This window comes from Hyperolius riggenbachi, chromosome 3, assembly GCF_040937935.1.
Source record: "Hyperolius riggenbachi isolate aHypRig1 chromosome 3, aHypRig1.pri, whole genome shotgun sequence".
Taxonomy (NCBI): domain Eukaryota; kingdom Metazoa; phylum Chordata; class Amphibia; order Anura; family Hyperoliidae; genus Hyperolius; species Hyperolius riggenbachi.
Window position 1 is genome coordinate 359,356,869 of NC_090648.1, and position 6,146 is coordinate 359,363,014.

A 6,146-nucleotide genomic window follows, 5' to 3' on the forward strand; every position below is an offset into this window, starting at 1 on the left:
ACTCACCTAAAGGATTATTAGGAACACTATATTAATACGGTGTTTGACCCCCTTTACCTTCAGAATTACCTTAATTATACGTGGCATTGATTCAACAAGGTGCTGAAAGCATTCTTTAGAAATGTTAGCCCATATTGATAGGATAGCATCTTGCAGTTGATGGAAATTTGTGTGATGCACATCCAGGGCACAAAGCTCCCATTCAATCACCTGCCAAAGATGCTCTATTGGGTTGAGATTTGGTGACTGTGGGGGCCATTTTAGTACAGTGAACTGATTGTCATGTTAAAGAAACCAATTTGAAATGATTCCAGCTTTGTGACATGGTGCATTATCCTGCTGGAAGTAGCTATCAGAGGATGGGTACATGGTGGTCATGAAGGGATGGACATGGTCAGAAACAATGCTCAGGTAGCCCTTGGCATTTAAACAATGCCCAATTGGCACTAAGTAGCCTTAAGTATGCCAAGAAAACATTCCCCACAACATTACACCACCACCATTACACCAATACCACCAACAAGGCATGATGGATCCATGTTTTCATTCTGTTTACGCCAAATTCTGCCTATCGAGACTCATTAGAACAGGCAACATTTTTCCAGTCTTCAACTGCCCAATTTTGGTGAGCTTGTGTAAATTGTAGCCTCTTTTTCCTATTTGTAGTGGAGATGAGTGGTACCCAGTGGGGTCTTCTGCTGTTGTAGCCCATCCGTCTCAAGGTTTTGCGTGTTGTGGCTTCACAAATGCTTTGCTGCATACCTGGATTGTAACTAGTGGTTATTTCAGTCAATGTTGCTCTTCTATCAGCTTGAATCAGTCGGCCCATTCTCCTCTGAGCTCTAGCATCAAGAAGGCATTTTCACCCACAGGACTGCCGCATACTGGATGTTTTCCCCTTTTCACACCATACTTTGCAAACCCTAAAAATGGTTGTGCGTGAAAATCCCAGTAACTAAGCAGATTGTGAAATACTCAGACCGGTCTGCCTGGCACCAACAACCATGCCCCACTCAAAATTGCTTAAATCACCTGTGTAAATGGTTGATTAGATAACTGCATTCATGAGAAATTGAACAGGTGTTCATAATAATCCTTTAGGTGAGTGTATATCAGTGGGAACATTAGAGAAAACACCTACCCTGCTCTCTGTTTCATTCTTCACTGTTCAGCCTGCTTCTTATCAGCCCTGATAAAATCCCCGACTGAGCATTCAGTCTGGCTTTGCTCAGGAATCAGGCTGCCAATTAAAGGATTGACTGGTGAATGGGGACATATGTTCCCAAAGCCAATCTAGGTGCCAGACTAATGAATAAGCTCTGTGGTAATGAATAGCAGAGTTTATTCATTTAAAAAACTGTAAAAAAAAAAACAAGAAAAAAAAAACAAAAAAAAATGCCCACAACTTTTACTTTTGTTTTAGTAAAGAAAGTGGTGATCCATCTAGTGGACAAATATTATAGTGCACTACACTATTATATTTGTCCACTTAAAAAAAATCAATGCATAAAAATGCAATTGACCCCTCTCTGTCCCCCATAGTGTAAAAAAAAAAGAAGAAAGCAAGCCAAAGTAAGGGAATTTTAAAGAGTTCATAAATTGTTATATGATGGAATTTTTCTTGTGTGCCATGAGGGTATATTACTGTTATTTTTGCAAATAAGGGCTTGTGATTATTGACAAGGTACAGTGAAAAAGAAAAAAAATACACCTTTATTTCCAAATAAAACATTGTCGCCATACATTGTACTAAGGACATCATTTAAACATTGTAATTACCGGGACAAATGGACAAATATGTGTGGGTTTTATCTATACTCACACTTTTATTTTAAGACTATAATGGCTGAAAACTGAAATAATTTTTTTTTATTATTCCCATTAAAATGCACATCAAATAAAAATTCTTAGCAAAAAAGTACCACCCAAAGAAATCCTAATTGGGGGCAAAAAACAATATATAGATCATTTAGGTATTGGTAAATGAATGGGAGGAGCACTGAAATGTGAAAATTGCTCTAGTCCATGAGGGGGAAAACCCCTTAGTGGTGAAGTAGCTAGTAGCTATAGCACACCCTGGCCCATATGCAATTGACTTTTTCTCCTGAGCTTTCTCCTAGGAGATACATTTTCACTTATTTAAAAAAAAAGCTTTTCAGCGCTTTGCTATTGAAAAAGTACCAAAACGTTGGAAGAAAATTATTTTGCATATTTTCAGCTAACTCTAATAGGATACACTAAGGTGGGAAAAGTCACACAAACAGCTGTGCTTGCAACCAATAGCAAGCACAAACAACACAGTTTAACAGATGACAAACCAAAACAGTAAATACAAACCAATCAAGCGTAATGGGTGAGGTCATCTGCTGTAATAGGGTAAAAGCCAGGCAATCCCCAGTAAGATAAATTGGGCCGGGATAAAATTATGTGAAGAACGATTTTAATAAAACACAAGCACAGCATCCATAAGTGTGCCCACACAATTGGGAGAACTAAAATGGTAGAACCCAATATCAAGTGCATATTATGAGCTTGCATGGTGGATTAAAATTTAATAAAAAAAAAGGGGGGGGGGGCATTGTGCTGCAGGAGATGCTTAAGGTGGAACTCTGCATAAAGGTACCAGGTACATAAGGATGAAAGGACAACTGACGTGAGAAGAATATGGAGGCTACCATATTTATATTCTTTTAAACAATACTAGTTGCCTGGCAGCCCTGCTGATCTATTTGGCGGCAAGTGTCTGAAGGACACCAAAAACAAGCATGTAGCTTGGCATGATCTGCTGCATGCTTGTTCAGGGTTCAGGGCTGAAAGTAGAGGCAGAGGATCAACAGGAGAGCCAGACAATGTGCATTGTTTAAAACGAAATAAATATGCCCACCTCCATATCCCTCTAGCTTCAGTTCTCCTTTAAAGGGAAATGCAACATCCAAATGTTAGGAAAAAACTCAGTGCTGCAGTCCATATGAAAATTAAGCTCACATAAGATGAGCTGTAGAATAAGGTAAGAGGTTGTAAGGGGACTTTGCATCAAAGTGCCCCAGGTACTCCATGCCAAAGTCTGCATGACATTAAAAAGCCAAGATAGGATTGTACTAAATGGTAAATGATTAAATTATGGCATACTGAAGCCTGCCATAGTTCCACTAAACTGAATACTATCTTAACGTGTCAATGACATGCATACCATTCTTGGGGACCTCTTGTTGTCACCCAGTTGCCCCTAAAAGAAAAAAAATAAGAGGACCTTGAGGCTGCTGATGATCCAGATAGTTATTCCCAAAGTAGTGTACAAAAGTGGAAAGGAGACCCTTGTCTGACATGAACAAGGGTCCTTTGCAAATGGGAAGGGGGAGATTTCTACCTCACTTTTGAAAAACAATCTTCATCTCAAGGACCCTCTGTGCTGCTTCTCTTCAGGTGGTGAAGCCTTGCTGACCAGTTTAGCCATTCTAACAATGCAAACCTCAATGCAAAGTGCAAGGTAAAAAAAACAAATTAAAAATACTTGATTAAATATGCTTTGGTCCATAACTGCTCTTCCATTTGAAGCACACTGCTTGAGGCAGAGCAGGTGAAGCGTTCAGTATTCATATGTCTACATTTGGCATGAAATAATGCATTTTGTGCTACCAATCCAGACTCAACCAATTCAAGCCAGGAGATACTCCAAAATATTTTCATTTATTTGCAGCGGTTATACAGCATAAATAGACCAGCACGACGTTTCGGGCGGGGAGCCCTTTCTCAAGTGCTTAATCCAACTGGTGAACATATACTCCATATATAACAGACTGTGAAAAAAAACACACACCCCTTATGACATCAGTGGGTGGGCACAAACTTGAATTCACAATTTAACCCTATCCTTAGAGAACAGCTATAACAGGATTGTACTAAATGGTAAATGATTAAATTATGGCATACTGAAGCCTGCCATAGTTCCACTAAACTGAATACTATCTTAACGTGTCAATGACATGCATACCATTCTTGGGGACCTCTTGTTGTCACCCAGTTGCCCCTAAAAGAAAAAAAATAAGAGGACCTTGAGGCTGCTGATGATCCAGATAGTTATTCCCAAAGTAGTGTACAAAAGTGGAAAGGAGACCCTTGTCTGACATGAACAAGGGTCCTTTGCAAATGGGAAGGGGGAGATTTCTACCTCACTTTTGAAAAACAATCTTCATCTCAAGGACCCTCTGTGCTGCTTCTCTTCAGGTGGTGAAGCCTTGCTGACCAGTTTAGCCATTCTAACAATGCAAACCTCAATGCAAAGTGCAAGGTAAAAAAAACAAATTAAAAATACTTGATTAAATATGCTTTGGTCCATAACTGCTCTTCCATTTGAAGCACACTGCTTGAGGCAGAGCAGGTGAAGCGTTCAGTATTCATATGTCTACATTTGGCATGAAATAATGCATCACACATCTAATAATTACTAATTAAATCTAGAGAAATATAGAAAAAAATGTACATATGGAAAATGTGAGAAATGAACAAAATCTAGAAAAAAATGTAGATATAAAAAAATGCGAGAAATTAATATTTTTTATCAAGGCCAGGTATAACTTTTGAGATACATTTTTTGTTTAGTTGAATGCACATATGTTTTTGTTTACATTAGGCTATCATTAGCCTTTACTGATAAAGATTAATGCAAAAGGATATTGTTTTTAATAATTCAGGATACCTTCTGCTAGGCCTCCACCATGCAATTTCCCGTTAGATTGATGGGTCAAACTGGTAATTTCAAACGTCTGAACTGCTACCGAACGATAACAGGATTGATTTTGTGCATGTAACGATTGATGTTAGCAAAAACAAAGTTTCTGATTATCAGGTGATCTGCAGTATCACCTATAATACAGATATATACCTGCTTATATGATGATCTGCAGAATCACCAATAATACAGATATATAGATACTGATGTGTTAGCTAAGCAATGCTAATATACCACTAAGAAGTGACGTAACCTAATCACACTTTAATGCACTAAGTGTGGTGATTGGTGTAACCGTAATACTGGCAGTATTTGCACTACCTCACCAGAGGAGCTGGTGGGCACTACCTGTACTGTACCTCTCACCAAAGACAGGGGGGCCCTGGTGAGAGTAGAATGGTCAGACAGATCAGATCGGCAACAGACAGACAGGTCAGGTACAGAAACGACAGACAGAGGCAGAAACGAGTATCAGGCAAACTTGGCAACAAGGTCAGATGAGCAGAGGTACAAAATCAGGAGACAGAGACAGAACGGTAATCAGGCTAAGTTTGGCAACAGGATCAGATAGGCAAAGGTACAGAATCACTGAGAGTAAGATTGGTCAGAACTAGCCAGAGTCATACACAGATAATAACAGTAATTAACAATATTAAGCTATCAAGTCGATTCTAACTTAGTGTGAATTCCCAGCTCCTGCTGGTTCTAACACACTAGGGAACTGACTAGGGTCTGAGCGCTAACACAAAGTTTTCACGACAGCAGACAACTTGCAAGTGAAGCTGTGAGGCTTAAGAAGCAGAGGAGACCCCCAAGGCACGCCCACCAGCCTCGGCCAATCAGGAGCGGCGAGCGTGCCCTCTGACATCAGCCGACCAGCCGGTCAGCTGACGCGCCTCCTCCTGGCATAAAGATCCTGACAGTGAGCGCGTGCACGCGCTAATGTGCCCCTGAGCACAGCAGAGACACATGTCCTTGGGCGTACTAGATGCCTGGGATGCGGAAAAACCAGCAGGCAGGGACCCAGCAATGACCGCGGTGGACCCACCATCCACCGCAGCCAACATGCGATTACTCCCCACACCCGTCTTCGGCGTGCTTGACGCCCGAGGCGCAGGGAGACTGGCAGGCAGAGAACCAGGAGCAGCTGCGGTGGTACTGCTATCCACCGCAGCTGACATCTCACTATTCATTACAGTGCAGTAGTTACCTGAAAATCGATCCTGTTCTTGATCAGGAGCAGATTCGACATGTCAGAAATGATTGGTTCTGGCCCTTAGATCTGATGGGAAATTGCATTATGTGTACCTAATAATAGGAACATTTCTGGAGACAGCGTTAAGCCATTTGCTTTTTTAATTTTTCAACTGTACTCAGAGCAAAACCTTTGTCTTGCTGAGGCTGGGAATTGTGTTAA